Here is a 17,500-nt window from a genome sequence, read left to right as displayed (position 1 = left end):
TTAAGACATCTACATCCACGCCATACAGGTCTATTAGGCATTTTGGAAGGATCTTGAGCTGTGTACACCTGAAACCCAAGCTGTTGCAGAATCTGGTCCTGTATTTAGACGTTGATGTTGAGATCATTGGAACGATGAAGTAGCGAACCATTCCGCACTACGTATAACTTTCAATGCCAAAGTTTGGTACAAGGCTTTCTAGCGTTTTCCAGATGTATATCACTGCATATATTTTCCCACCTTTGTTCTCGGTGGATGTATCTTAACTCTTTCAGTCCTTTCCAGTAGCTGATGCATTGCATTGCAACGAATTTCTTGGTTTAGCTTCGTTGGTTTTCTTCGAGCTGCACCATTGATTTTATACTGTGTGGTGATCATAGTTGAGAGCAGTAGTCTAAGTGGCTTAGGATATATGCCGTCCAGAGGACCAACATAGTTTCCTTTTCTCTCGTTCTGAAAGTTCGGAGAATCCATCCAGCTAGCCGTCTGCATTTCATTGTTAAATTAGCAATATGCATCTGGAAAGATGCATCATTACTAATGTCAATATCCAGCGCACGCACTGATTTTGATTCAGGGATTGCAGTTTCTATCGAGCCAAAGTATCCTGTCTGTATGTCATTCAGCTTTGTGTACTGGTAGCGCAGGGTTTGGAATTTTCCTTCATTAAACCGCATGTTATTATCCTCGGCCTACTCATATTTCGCGTCAAACTCCCGTTGCAGAATGAAGAAGAGTTGATGATGATGTTATTAAAAGTAGCAGAGTTGATGGTGGCAGTGGGAGTAGTGATAAGAGAGAGGGAGGAAAGGGTACATGAGGAAAAGCGGGAGTGAATAATGAACATACTGAACACAATTCTTTAACACACACATTTAGCCTTTTTGTGATGGTAATAGTGATAGTAATAGTATGAAAAAGTCCCCGGAGAAGGACATCATGCTCGGAATGGTCAGTAGCAAGAGAGGAAGAGGCCGACCAAGAAACCACTGGCTTGACACCATTAAGAGTGATACCGGAATGGACATAGCCAATCTGAAAGAAGCGGCCCAGGATAGAACTGACTGGAGGACACTGATCCAACGAGTGACCGAGAGTCGACTTCGACTGAGCGGATAGAGAGAGAAGAGTATGAGCTGTAGTGAGATAGAGACAGTGGCAGCGGTGATGATGCTGGTGGTGGGTGGTAGCAGAGGTGATCAGGGATGACGGTGAGTGTAAGTGATGTGAAAAACATTGATGATGGTGGTGGAGAGGAAGGCGGTGAAGTCAAAGGTATTGATGGTTGTGGCGTCAGAGGTCTGAATGGTGTGTGTAAAGCAGATGTAGTGGCGATGGCGGTGGTACTGATGCTTATCATGCAGCTAGCTTTGCAATTATTTCCAAGTCGACAAATTTTATCATTGTTTTGATGAAAATTGTTCATTGCTTAAAAATTTTGCTGAGGTTGAATAAAATTTAATATGTACTCAATGCGTGAAGAGTCATTGTTGGGCAGGCCTAACGAAGAGCACTCTACAGGAGCCAGCTTAAGTTAGTACATACATACGTACATAAATGATGGCCGTCCACTTGTGACCGAGGAAGATCATTGCCGACCTTCAGGAACATTGTGCGCTCTAGGACTAACTTATATTTTGCATTTGCGGCTCCGTTGGTTGCTAATTAGCCCTGCTCTTGACAAGCATACACGACTGCAAACATTGCAGACCAAACTTTCCCCATTCACTATACGAGCCGTGCGCTTTCGCACAGCTCGCTTAAGTTCTTCATGCTGGATACGTGCTCTCTCAAAAGTGTCGATCCCCTCCTTAACCTGCTTTCTCCATCTGTGGCGATGACAGGCATACAAACAAATATATATGATAGTGAATAGATAAGGATAATATACCCAGGTGTGTACTGTTTAAACTCTCTATTATAATCCAAGTTATGGCATACTGCATCGAATGGTAAGAGACAGCTTAGGACTATTCGAGGTAACCAATCCCAATTTATTTTATCCAATGGGTAAATCTTGGGTTCGCTTTGTTAGATTATAAAAAAGTTTATTGAGTGTATATTCTCTTTACTCTTTTACTCTTTTACTTGTTTCAGTCATTTGACTGCGGCCATGCTGGAGCACCGCCTTTAGTCGATTAAATCGACCCCGGGACTTATTGTTTGTAAGCCCAGTACTTATTCTATCGGTCTCTTTTGCCGAACCGCTAAGTGACGGGGACGTAAACACACCAGCATCGGTTGTCAAGCAATGCTAGGGGGACAAACACAGATACACAAACGCACACACACACATATATATGTTTTCAGTTTCCGTCTACCAAATCCACTCACAAGGCATTGGTCGGCCCGGGGCTATAGCAGAAGACACTTGCGCAAGATGCCACGCAGTGGGACTGAACCCGCAACCATGTGGTTGGTTAGCAAGCTACTTACCACACAGCCACGCCTGCGCCTGAATTCATGACAATTCAAATAGAAAAAGGAGAATAATGCATTTATTCAGTTTTTATCATTACAGTCAATTATTCTGTAGCATATTTAATTTCAATGGTCCGACATGTGTTTCTGCTGGATGGATATCTCGCAGTGTGATGTCCATTTTCAATCTAGTATGCGTGATTCGAATGTCATACGTTAGGGTCATCATAGCATCATCCTGATAAACTTTGTTATAGCCGAATCAGGTTTCTATACGTTCTTCTTTAATTCTAATATTTTGCACTCAAAAATATCGTCCCTGCCAGATATAACACTGCCTGAACCAACTTACATTTACTTCGCTTCAAACCACAACATTGTGCAAACATCTTGAATAAGGCTGCATAGACTCTTAGCAAGGTGAACGTCCTTGATTTTTTTTCTTCCAGTTCGCTTAATATACCCTGACACAGTTTAGTATTCATGATTCGAATATGTTCAATTAAGAGCCACTTAGTCAAATATGATTTAGAGAAATGAAATATGCAGAATTTAATTGTAAGGCCAGCGTATGAGTGTATGATAAAAAAGTAGTAGATGCATTATTCTCGTTTTTTTATTTGAATGTTCATGAATATACACTTAATAAACTTTTGATAATCTAACAAAGCGAACCCAAGATTTACCCATTGGATAAAATACATTGGGATTGGTTACCTCCAATAGTCCTAGGCTGTTCCTTACCATTCGATGCAGTATGCCATAACTTGGATTATAATAGAGAGGTTAAACAGTACACAACTTGATATATTATCCCTATCTATTCACTATCATATATATTTGTTTGTATGCATGTGTGTATTTATGTATGTATATATGTACTAACTTATTATACTGCAATAATGTTGATAAGAGAAATGAAGCCATAAAGATATGTAAGCTCGTACATTTACGTACAACCACACAAATAGGAAAAGCTGAAGAAAAGAAAAGCTGCTGCAAAGTAACCATAAGATGCAATGATTAATGGAAGTGCAGGTGAACAGCTGATCAGCACTTAAATAATGAATTAAACTAATGTAATATATATTGAGATAATTGTGTAAGACATAACATACGAAACTAGTAAATATTTAATGTCCAGGTGTTAGGATAGAGTTTACTGTTTACCAGTTCATAGAATATTTTAAGACATTTGTCTTTTCCCAAAACTATGGGTACAACATTCCTTAATGCGAAGCCGCAATTTAGGAAAGGGAACCCTACATATTCAAACATGTATACATTACTGGAAAAACTTTAAACATATTTGAAGAATTGGGAAATATTTGAGTTGTATAAGAACAGTCATTTTAAACTTTGGATAGATTAAATTCCACACCAGGGGCCTTTTTTTATGACCTGTCAATATAAATCCTTTCTCAGAATGTTTTGAAGGATGGTCACAATATCAGAACTTATCAGAAATGTACAACTTGTGTGATTCAGAGCAAGCAAAATATTATTTAATGTATTCGATCCCTGATATTTATCTTGGGAAATTTGGTAGTTTCACGGTCTCTTAATATCCAGATACACTGTAAAAGAGTAAATATAACTTGAGTTTATATCTCTTCAAGTGCAGTTTATTAAGCGGGAAAATTTAATGTCACTGTGGACAACAAGCTTTTATACAATACATTAGTTTGATCCTTCGACTTTTGTCATTTTATGAGCATGTGTTAATGCTGGCACAGTTACAAGGATTTACATATTTCGCGAAGGTGCTTTATTTTGAATTATCGGATTATTATTCCGGATTATGCTGAAGAAATTTATATTGAAATAGAATTTCACTTTCAAGAAATTACTGTTCTAAATCTGCAAATGCCCATGATCATTTATAAACTACTGCATGTTTTAAAAGGTTTTGCTTCTATTTTAGATAGAATAGCAATCAAACAAAGAATCATATCGATTTATATTTATTTTAGTTGTATGAAATACTCTGATTTGGAATATAGTGCATTTTCTCGTGGAAGATACCCTCTTTGAAAGGATCGTTGTATCAGTATAAGACATCCAGATAAAATGCGGATATGAAATGACAAACGTTATCTAACATAGTCTTTAAACTATGGGAAGGGCACTAATAGTATAAGTATATGGCAGTTTTACATTGGGCTTTCTATCAGAGCAGTGTTTACCTGTATTCAAGACTTAAAATTAGATATAATTTTAAAAGTTCATACTGGTACGAATTTTAATTCTCAAATTAAACGCTTTAAATATATTAAGATAATCCCTAGGGCACTCAAGTTGCTAGCCTTATATATGGCAGAGAATTAACAAACTGCTATCGCTATAAAGACCAAAATCTTCATCTAGTCTGAGTCCAAGAAATATAACCCGATTAAGTCATACATCTCTGCATCAACAGTTCCACAATTATATTTGACCAAAATTATACTAATCAAGCAGTAGAAAAATGAAATAAAATAAAAGCTGCCTAACATGTAAAATAACACTAATTTCTAAATTGCTCACCGAATCCAGCTTACTCTGATTTGTTCTGATTGATCCCCACAATGTTATGTGTATAAATAGAGTAACATATTATATTTGATCGATAGTGGAGTTATATAACTGACAGACTCTTGGTTTGAAATACAACCGTCCAACCTGGGTAAATTTTCAATTTACATTTACACATACATATTTTTCCGATATAAATTAGGTGGTTTTTTTTCCTTAGAGCACGTGAAATTAATAGATAATTTTGTTGTCAATTAACTGCAGTAAAAACATGTGTCATTTTGGATAGATACTATAACGAATGAAAGCATTCAAGTTCTCACACGCATGTTCTATTAGTTTTATCCAATCATAGTAATTGCATACATGTTTAAAGCACACAAATCATGCTATAGATAAAATTTTCATATACATTGCTTACTTGAAGTGACGTTAATTTGCTTCGGGCAGTTTAGATGAAATAGTATCACATATAATCTATATATAGTAACTGAAAACAATTTGAAATTTAATAGAATTGTTTTTCGGGATCTTTGCATATAAAAATATATTGAAAATAAATTTTGCGTCATATTCCCCCCAGCTAATGAAAATAATCATGCGATTATTGTGATTTTTCATATCGTATTTAAATGGAGATATAAACTCAAGGCATTTCTATCTCTTTAAACGGAAAAATTCTAGTACATTTACATTATATGTCTGAATCCATTAGTCAACAAACAAACAGAGAAAGCAAATCAAAACAATGAATGATTCTGCCGATATGCATATATATATATATTTCAATTTTATTACTTTACTGAAATAATAAACAAGTGTTATCTCCAGGTGTATTAAATAATTTAATGATACGAAATTAAAATCTGTTCATAACACAAATATAATTTCTATTTTCGCCTTTTTACTGTATCTACTCTTCTTTTTCTCTCTCACTCCCTCCTCTTTCTTTCTTTCTTTCTTTCTTTCTTTTCCTCTCTCTCTCTCTCTGTATGGATGTATTTATATATGTATGTATTTTTGTGTATAAATATTGGGTCATCCCATAAATAATGCGGTTTTTTTCAATTGCATGAACTAAAAGTCGGAGGAGGACGGGATAAACTACCTGCATCAACTTACTATAGAAGCGGGTAGTAATTTTACCTTGTGCTTATTCTTAGTGCAACTTTTGAAGAGTGCAGTTCGATATTAACAGTTTTTTTCAAAGCTATAATGGAAATGAGAAAGGAGCACTTTCGGCATATTTTGCTTTATGAATTCATTAAAGACAACAACGCAACGGAAAATGCGAGGAATATTAATGCAGTGTATGGGGATCGGACAATACGCGTAAGCCAGCGTCAACTGTGGGTCCAGAAATTCCGAATCAGAAACTACAGCCTTGGAGACGAACCTCATCCTGGAAGATCTGTTCAGCAAACCCTGGTGGAACAAAATCCCATCGTAACTGTTGAGGAACTAGGAGAACAGCTTGGATTTGATCATTCACCCAGTCATTCAAGTCAGCAATAGAAGAAAACGGTCATCTTTAGTTTGAAGACGAAAGGTGTTCTTCCTTCAGGATAATGCTCGGCCACATACAGCGAAGATGACATTCTAAAGGCTGGAGCAGTTTGAATGGAAAACGATGCCCCACACACAATATTTGCTGGAGATTGCCCCCTCTGATTATCATTTGTTCGCAGTCTTCAAAATCATTTGGACGGAATTCTGTAGACTAGGTCAGAATAGTACTTCAAAAAGTAAACACGTGTACCTGTCAAGGATAAAACTGGAGGGTAAAAAAACAATATAGCTGATGATTGGAAAGCCTTTAGAGATATTGAACCAGTCAAATCTAGTCGTACTCGGTGACTTCAACTGAGAAAAAACAAGTGAATCACCGCAAGTAATAACTGACACGATCTATAGGAAGAAATAAACCAAGAACCGAGGAAACTATTCAATATTAAAGCTGGTTGATTCGACAGAATATCAACTGATGAAATAATATCTCAAAAAATGTATGCTTATCAGGTATTAGGTCAATGTGAAGTCTATAACAACTGGCAAAAAACTGTATGTTGTCCATGCTTGGGAAAATGTTCTACGTTGTGTTATTGAACAGGACTGGACAAGTTATAGATGCAGCACCGAGAAACAGAAGCAGGGTACCGGTTCAGTCTACGTTGTATTGAACATATTTTGACACAGAGGAATATCGTGGCACGGTGTACAGTCTTTCAGCAAGCAGTGTGCGTAAAAGCCATTGACTTTTAAAATGCCAATAATAGCAAGTATAGCGAATCATTTTTGAATGTCAGCCATCTTCCAAAGTGATTCCCTATCAATGCTGCCAAATGGTATAATCTAATAGAATCTCAATAACTTCAAAGCTGTAAGAGCTTCTCTTTTAAGTCCACAGCGAAAACCTTGGAAACATTGAATGCATCATTTTCTGTTGTATCTTCTCACTTCTCTTTCTCCAATATTTTACCTTTATAAGGAAGAATGAAGCTGCAGGAAGCATTTTAGGAATGCTCTGGGTGGTAACGGAAAGGCAGATGCAAGCTAGAATTAACTGAGAAGATAGAAGATGCAAATTAATACGATAACACAACCTTCATTGGGCAGGAATTTATAGATGTGGGTAATTTATCCCACAAGAATACTGCGACTAACAGTATATATAAACCTTGGTTATGATATGCTTTAAGAATACTTGTATGGCATCTAGTTTATTGAATAAAATCTTAAGTGGTGTTATATTTTAATATAACACTACTTACATGTGAGTTTCAAGTGCACCTGGAAAGCATAAGTAGATGAACACAACGTAATCTTTAATAACATTTTATGTAAGTTATATAGAGTGAAAGCGATAAAAAGCAGTTATGAAAATATGTAGAACTAGCAGTATCGCCCGGCGTTGCTCGGGTTTGTAAGGGAAATAACTATATAAGCATTTTTAGAGAGTTATAGCCAAAAAATAGCAAAAAAATGCATTACAAATGGAAAAAATGATGGTAAATTTTTTTTTAAATCGTTGACTCATCGTAGACATTTTCAGAGAGTTACTTCCCTTATATAATAGCGAAAAAATGCATTAAAATGGAAAAAAAATGATGGTAATTTTTTTTTTAAATCGTAGACTCATTGTAGACGCGCGCTAATACCCAGAAGGGCTCGATATGAATCACGACTATAAGATACCCGGTTTTGGTTAAACTGCACCGCAAAATGTAGGAGTAGTTAGGAATCTAAATCATAGGAGACAGACACACAACTTCTCTTTTATATATAAAGATTAGTTTACTCTCAGGAATTTTCAAGGCCTGTCATACTTGAAGAGTTAATAAGCACCGTCAGGTTGTCTGTCTAGTTTTATGGAAAACCCTATAGTGTAGTAACACATGTTCGAAGCTAGATTTGTCATAAAATTCAGTTATGTAGCCAAATAGGAATAAGAGTAAATTGCTATTTGAAATCGAAAATGAGTTTAGGAATTCTCATTGGAAAGGGTCACCATGTCATCTTGATTGGCATTTACTGTATTTCGATGATCAACCCTTAAACCGAAAAAAAAAATGGTCTACGTTACTTTGTAAATTATCACGTGCAGAGCGCCTCTGAAAGACAATATATTTAATAACGGAACTCTGAATGCCTGCATTGAAGAAACAGAGAATTGACCTTACAAACACGGCGTGGTCCAAGACAAATAGGGAACTTCTCAGTTTCTTTCCCGTAATTACTGTTATCTTCTAACAGAAATCTATGCGTGACGTTCGTGTATGAGTGTGTGCGTATGCGCGCATGCGCGCGTGCATGCGCCCGTGCATGCACACGTACGCACGCACACACGCTCGCACACATACACACACGCAACACACACACATACACAAAATTCCTGCATAGGAGAAAAAACTAGAAACCCGCTCTATAATCACATGTATACACATATGCATACAGACATTCATATATGTAAGTGCGTATATGTATATATATATATATATAAATTAAATTAGAGATAAAACCACTATTAGGCAAATCAATATATATATATCTGTCTGTCTGTCAGTCTGCCTGTATGTCTGAGTGTCTATCTGTCTGTCTCTCTGTCTATCTATCTCTCCATTCATTCATGCATACATACATACATGCATACACACATACATACATACATACATACATACATGCATGCATACATACATACATACATACATACATACATAAATACATACATACATACATACATACATAAATACATACATACATACATACATACATACATACATACATAAATACATACATACATACTTACATACATACATACATACATACATACATACATGCATACATACATACAATATGTACAACAATATCGATGAACAAATATAATTTGAAGTGGTTCCTCAATAACGCTGGTCCCTTGATTCTGCCTTTGAACTCAGAATCATTAACACCAGATGTATCTCCACCAACTTTTACAAAAAAGCAACATGCATGGGCCTTATATGTTTCTTATTATTCATCCCTACCCATCAGAGCGAAGACGGCCTACATTACAAATAAGATTCACAAGATACACAGTAGATGCAATGAGGCGGGAAGCAAAAACGGCAACCCCATACAATTCTGGAAATTCTTGGTGGAGAGTGTCTGTCAATATTCATTCACTAAACGCTAAGACATCGTCAGATCACCTAGCAAAATCAATACAGCCAAGACCAATACGTGTTTTGTAAAGCTACCACTTTGTAGCAAATGAAGTCATGCGATCCGTAATGAGGGATTGAAAACACGGCTGGCACACACAGGACCTTCGATGATGAGCACCAAAACTGAAAACAGGCCAAGACAAAACAACACCATATCTAGGTTGCCCATCTGTCCAGCCCAACGTTGAAAATATTTTTGCAGACCTACGCCTTCAGTGAAATCATGTGTAGAGGACTTACATTTGAACTTCTCTGCATTAACATCTGAAATGCACGAACATCTCTAGCCTGATCACGCAGGCTCGTCTTAACCAAAGTTTGCTTCAGTTACGGCCGCATATTGTGATGAACTACATCTACCAACATCATCATGGATCTCCAAGCCCCAGAAATAGCTGTTGGATTATAGCACCTTTCTTCCACCTCTTTAATTTTGTCTATCTTTTTTACTCTGTGTAAGTCAGATCTATTAATATAAATATCTGTATATTTATACTTAAATACCCATCGTCTGATAGTCTCCACTTCTTTGCCTTCCCTCGTTTTGCATGTTTACATATATACTTACATACATACATATACACACTCATACAAACAAACATACATATACATCATATATATATATATATATATATACTCTTTTACTTATTTCAGTCATTTGACTGTGGTCATGCTGGAGCACCACCTTTTAGTCGAGCAAATCGACCCCAAGACTTATTCTTTGTAAGCCTAGTACTTATTTTATCGGTCTCTGTTGCCGAACGGCTAAGTTACGGGGACCTAAACACAACAGCATCGGTTGTCAAACGATGTTGGAGGGACAAACACAGATACACACACACACACACATACACACACACACACACATATAATATATATATATATATAGTATATATATATATATTATACATATATATATGACGGTCTTCTTTCAGTTTCCGTCTACCAAATCCACTCACAAGGCATTGGTCGGCCCGAGGCTATAGTAGAAGACACTTGCCCAAGGTGCCACGCAGTGGGACTGAACCCGGAACCATGTGGTTGGTAAGCAACCTACTTACCACACAGCCACTCCTACGCCTGTACTATATATATAGATATATATATATATATATATATATATATATTATATATATATATATATATATATATTATATATATATATATAGATATATATATATATATATATATATATATATATATATATATTATATATATATATATATATACATGTATGTGTATTTTTTTCAATGTGCACAATAAAACAAATAGCTATCAGAGTGGCAAAAAATTCACATAAGTATCAAAGATGTTACATATAAAGGTAGAAATTCCAAGGTTTATTGAAATAGTCACAAATCTACTATAGGCATGGTAGGAAAAACGTCTTACCTCTGCTGGTCTACTTGGTACCAGTTTCGAAATTAGCGCCAAATATGTGCCTGTTTCTCTTCAGCCAAAGTATGCCTTCTATCTACTACTAAAATGTCCCCCCACCATGCCTGCAAAATTTAGGTTGAAGTGACCAAACATTATTCAAAGAAACGAAATACATCAAATTATTTATAAATATATATATATACATATGGGATGGTGTTATCAAAATATCATCATGCGTGGGAAGCGAATTATCAGTCGTAGGCAAATTGATAAAATATATACACGTGATATGTGGTTAAGCTAAACCTTTTATTATTGTTATAATCTCTATATATAAAACTGTAGTTGTGTGAGTGTCTGTCCCTTTCGATTTAGATTCCTAACTACTCCCACATTTTGCGGTGTAGTTTAACCAAATTCGGGTATCTTATAGTCGTGATTCATATCGAGCCCGTCTGAGTATTAGCGCGCGTCTACGATGATTCTACGATTTTAAAAATAATTTAACATCATTTTTTACTCCATTTTAATGCATAATTTTTTGTGTGTCGATGGCGGCGGAGTTGGCGTCCATGGTCACACCTGCACCTGTTTGCTTCTCCCCCTTCTTCCCTCCCTCGTGAAGCTGTGGGGAAGGGAGTGTAAGGAAATCAACGTCGTAAAGCGTTGTCAAGGAGACCAGCGTTCTTTTAGAACAATGACTTCATGGCTTGAAGACACCAAAACAGAAATGGCTAAGAAAGCCCGAATTGGCATCTATAAGGGAAGTAACTCTCTAAAAATGCTTATATAGTTATTTCCCTTACAAACCCGAGCAACGCCGGGCGATACTGCTAGTTATATATAAAACTTCTTGTATATGTTTTTACCGAATAGGGTTCTTTTCCATACCGAAACTACTTAGTAAAATTTATTAAATATAAATTAATACCTTCTTACCCTATATCTATAATGATTATTTTACTCCCTGGTAACAAAATGCTGCGGATCTCTTTCTGCGGTACTGTCTCGTAACGCACGTGGTAAATTTGGAGGGAAAATATGAATTTCATTCGTCTATATAAGTTTGGATATGCTGACTGACTTGTGTTATGTTCTGATGGCGCTTGGTCAGAAATGCAAAGGGTAAGATTTCTGGCATTTTCAAGTTTATAATTCTCGAAATATTATGTTGATAAAGGAAATGAAATTTTATAATTCTAATCCAGAAACGCGTCTATAATTAATCGAAAACTGTTTGATTTAATTATTTCCCTTCTTTTTACCTATGTGAGTTACAGATAGTGTTATCTGTGGAGTCATATTTTGTAGCGAAATGAAATAACAGTCTTTTGGCTGCTATTTCTAGATTTTCGGTATGTGGTGAAGCAACTTGTTGCTAAACCCTTAATTATTGTTATAATTATACATAAAACTTATTGCAGAAGTTTTTACTGAATATGGTTCCTTTCCATACCGAAACTACTTGGTAAAATTCATTAATTATACATTAATAATTTTTTACACTATATCTATAATGATTATATATATATATATATATATATATATATATATATATATATATATATATATATATATATATACATAAATGTTATCGCCATATTAATATGGCAGTCTTATAGATATAAGACTAAAGCTGTCGCTGATTAGCTCCATGAGGCCATCGCCTTAAGCTAGCTATTTGACACACAAACTGCGTCCATTATAACCTTCGAACAAGCGAGGTCAGCCGCTTCACACTGCCAGTCCGACAGCTACAGACGCGTTTCAGGGTAGTTGCCCTTTATCAATGCAGCGTAGTCAGACCCAGCAGGTGTCGCTACTGATCGTCTCTGTTCGAAGGCCTTATTTATCTAGTTTCGGTGGAATACATCCACTTGTTTTCAATAATAGAAATATTAAAATTACTGGCAGTGTGAAGCGACTGACCTCCCTTGTTCGAAGGTTATAATGGACGCAGTTCGTGTGTCAAATAGCTAGCTTAAGGCGAAGGCCTTATGGAGGTAATCAGTGACAGCTTTAGTCTTATATCTATAAGACTGCCATATTAATATGGCGATAACAATTAATTTCCAGTAACGCTGCCGTAATCTCTGTTAGAGAGACTTAGTAATTTTAATATTTCTATTATACATAAATGTATTTTTGTATATTTATATATTTATATATACATATGGATTGATAGATGGTTAGATAGATAGATAGATTGATAATAGAAAGATATAAGTGTGTGTGTGTGTGCATTTGTATTTTTCTATCTATCTACACACACCCACTCACACACACTCATACATATATATATACACACAAGTACATACACGTATATATTTATACATTTAATACCTACAATCATTTCGTCAGATTTATTCTCATAAACATACTATTCTCTTACGGCTCGTATTTTACAGCACAATGTTTCTCTTTGCACAAGCAGACACACACACACACACACGGGCGCGCTCATGCACAATCTTCACCTAAAGAAACACATCAATAAAACTCTGCAGTCAAAAAATCTTAGAAGTAACGAGACCGACACGGAGTAAAGATGATATGTAATTAATTAGTTTACGATCGACGTGGAAATGACTATAACGAAGCACATAATTTATTGATTGATCAAGCAATTAACTCACCGATCGATTAATTAATCAGTTATTTTCTTAAGCATTAATTAATGAAATAAATGCAATATGCGTTTTCCTTTGATAAAGAATATAAATAATATATATAAAATGTTTGAATTACGAATGCTTATGTATATGTATGTATGTGTGTATGTGTGTATGTATGTATTTATACGTATATATGTGCATATACTATATATATATATATACAATAGAAGTCATATCATAACAAGCGACTTTTCAAATATGAAAGACACGGCAGTCACTAAATCCTCTGTAACTTTCATGCACGAAAATTATTGTTCAGCAGTAGCAGCGCATATTAACTCGTAACCAACGGATAATGGTAAATTACCTGATTTTCAGTGCTAATAGTAAACATGTTTCTATATCTATGTTCCACGTTTCATATCTTCCAATTACTCTAAGACATATTTTCCTTAGTTCACAGATGGATCGAGAAGACGTCTTGTGGAACTTGTGTTACGTAAAATTCAAATTGAAGAAAATGGAAGAAGCCGAACATTGTATAAACACTTTGATACACAATTACCCATTGTCGGCGTACAAGGCATATTATGGGCTTGCAGAAATAGTAAGTTGCTTTGAATAATCGAAACTTAGACACTCTACAAAAATTATTATTTTCTTATATAATCTTTTGTTGATTACATAGTAGTTATGAAACCCTTGATAAGAAAACTATATGACTTCGATCAAATAGATAAATCAATAAAAATAAAAGTACGCACCCCGCCATGTATACATACATACATACATACATACATAATACATACATACATACATACATATATATATATATTATATATATATATATATATATATATATATATATATATATACATATTGGTAAAAACGGTAAGATAACAAAAGAAAGAAATAGGCCTGAATATTATGTAAATAGAGGAAATTTATCTGTAAATTAATGTTACCATTATTCAATAGCCAAAATAAAACTCTGAGTTTCGGATGCCGAAGTGGAAATCCACAACACCATCTCTTCAGTTATCTGGCCATCTGAAAAAACGCTTTTTTTCAGATGGCCAGATAACCGAAGAGATTGTGTTGTGGATTTCCACTTCGGCATCCGAAACTCAGAGTTTTATCTTGGCTATTAAATAATGGTAACATATTAATTTAAATATATATATATATATATAATATATATATATATATATATATCACTTTATCGAGTAGACATTCAGGTGTCTTTAAACATTACCCGTCTCTTTCGATTCTTTATATTTCTTTGATATCCACATGGTTCCACCTGTGTTGTGTGTGCTTTATTGCTTTATGGCTACTCCTGCGGTACTTGTGGTTTCCCTATTCCGCTATCACATCGTTCTCCCGTGACGAATGTGCTCTCTCACCGGTATTACTAGCATGGATCTTTCCATGGCCCCCACAATCGTAATCAGTCGTTGTTCTTCCCTTTTCGTTGAAGACAATGTCTGATTTGCCTAGGGGCGCCGTTAATTTGATAATTTTGAACAGATTGTCAAGTAGTATCATGTCCAATTGTATTTTGAGCACATCTCTAATCAAACGAAAAGGGTTCTATCATTCAGCAGATACTTAGTCCATTATTTATCGAAAATAATCAAAATATCGAATCACGAATTTCATCCAAGCAAAGACTGGATATTGTCTTACATGTAAAATTATACACGGAACAACCAATCATTTAAGATCTATATATAACTAAACATTTACTGATCTTATAAAGTGTATATCATTTTCCCCTACTTGTTTTCCTTGGTCTCCCGCTTCCACGAGTTCCATCCACTTCTTTATGCAACTGTCCTCATCCATATGCAAAGCAAGGCCAAACCAGTACAGTCTTTGCTGAGACACACGGTGTCTAATTCTTTTTATGCCTAACTTTTTCTCTCATCACATTAGCACTCTGTCGCACATACATCCTGACATTGCACATACAGCAGAGCATACTAGCGTCATTCTTCTATAGTCTTCGTATTTCCTTTACATTCAGGCATCACACCTCACGTCTCGCTACCATGTAGCACTGCTCTTCGTATATATGCATCATGTAAGATTCTTTTCACTCGGAGAAAGAGATACTTGATTGCCAACTATGGAAAAAACTCTCTGAACTTTATCTTATTCTTATTTTAGCAATTGCGCTTTCGGTATATAATTCTCCTCTGCTAATCAGGTCACTTAGGTAGCAGAAATCATCTACTTTCTCATCAGAAAATCTTTTCTCCGTGTATCTTATAGACTTTATATCTCTTGTGCATCTTCCGCATATACTCACTACTTTCTCTGTTAATCTTCCTATTATTTCCACTACACCTAATGGAATTTATGTCTACACCTTTCCTACACATTGAGCAGGGCCATTTATCTTGAAGGGGCTAATGTCTTGTCCGTTTCCTTGCTTACTAGAATCTTGGTCTTCGTTAAGTTAACATGGTACGCATGTCGCAGGTTTCACTTCTACATCTTGAATTTCTTTTCTAGTTATGTTACAAATTCTGCTATCTGAGCAGGATAATCAGCATAATCAGTGCGTTCACGTGGACAATGATGATTAGGAGGGGGTTGTGGACCGAGCCTTGATAAACAATTACTTGTATACTAAATTCGTCACTATACTCATGGCGAAGTCTTACCATATTGACGGCACTCATGAACATGGCCTGTTCTGCATTCACAAGCTATTCGTCTATTCCTACCTTCCACGATATCCCAGATCGAAGTACTCTGTCGAAGGCTTTCGCGAGATCAACAAATGCCAAACACAACGGCTGATTCTTGGCCGAAAACTTCTTTTGCAGCTGCTTGACTTTCAAAGTAGCAGCAACAATGCTTCTCTCCGGCACAAACCTGAACTGCATTTCATCTAACTCAGTTCTCTTCCTAATTGATTAGGCAATGACTCTCTCCGTAACGTTCATCACCTGGCCCTGTAATTAGATGCCTCTATAATTGCTTCTATCTAAGGTATCTCCATTATCCTTGTAGCAGATGAATAATGATGCTGCTACACTCTAGTCTTCGGGCGGGGATTATGTTTTCCTAAAAAATCGGATTACCTAAGCAGGTAACTAGACGGTATCCAACTCTAGATATTTTAAGTATCTCAGTTGAGATTCTTGAAAGACCAAAGGCTTTCCTTGTCTTAATATCTTTATTTGCCTTATCTGTCATACCGCTGTCACCTAGAATAGCTAGTCCCTCTGTTGGGTTCACAGGCGGGGGTGGGTGGGGATCCAAGTCTCCCATTCATCCTCCACATGTAATAGCTAGCTCCTCCAGATCATCACAGATCTTCCATGTTTACAGTTGGAAGACAGCAGTCTGGGTCAAATGCTTCTTTGGCTGTCCCGGCCGGTGGTCTGAAATAAGGTGAAGGATGACTCGTCCAAGAATATAACATTCTTCCGCTGCTCTAGGGACCTATTCTGTAGGTTTTTACTCCACTCTAAACGCTTTGAAACATTTATTTTTGAAAGCATTGGTTTTCTGAATGTAGCCCTCCCGTGAAATCCGGCTTTGTGCAGCTTCCGGTGAACAGTTTTTGTGGAAACTGGGTTCTCGAGGTGGTCATGAATTTCTGCAGTAATTTTGGGAGCTGTGCTTTTGTGATCCTTTCTAACAATTCGCGTAAGAGTCCGATAGTCTCCATCTGAAAGTTTTGTTTTTCTTCTGGAGTTTTATTCCGACGAGGAGGTTTTTTCCCTTTCTTCTCAAAGGCCATCATTACTTTCGAGACAGTACTTCTTGATACCCCAAACATTTCGGCCGTTTTCGTTACGCTAGCACCAGGCATACGAACACCAACAGTTTGACCTGTTTGAAGGTTCG

General features: G+C 36.1%; 1 protein-coding gene across 7 annotated transcripts in view; it reads left to right on the top strand.

Moving 5' to 3' along the window:
- The window catches only part of LOC115209866 (protein O-mannosyl-transferase TMTC4-like), a 382,774-nt gene that overhangs the window by 300,965 nt on the left and 64,309 nt on the right, over window positions 1–17,500 (top strand). For 5 of the 7 annotated variants that reach the window (XM_029778443.2, XM_036501543.1, XM_036501547.1 and 2 more), the window contains one exon: window positions 14,090–14,240. The exons of 1 other annotated variant lie outside the window; for it this stretch is intronic. The gene's annotated coding sequence lies outside the window, so the exon portion shown is untranslated. The remainder of the gene's footprint in view (window positions 1–14,089; window positions 14,241–17,500) is intronic. One more of the 7 variants, XM_036501545.1, reaches the window with a different exon arrangement.

The sequence above is a fragment of the Octopus sinensis genome, linkage group LG3 (assembly GCF_006345805.1).
Source record: "Octopus sinensis linkage group LG3, ASM634580v1, whole genome shotgun sequence".
Lineage (NCBI taxonomy): Eukaryota > Metazoa > Mollusca > Cephalopoda > Octopoda > Octopodidae > Octopus > Octopus sinensis.
Note: the sequence above shows the minus strand (reverse complement) of the source record. Positions and strands in the feature narration are given on the sequence as shown.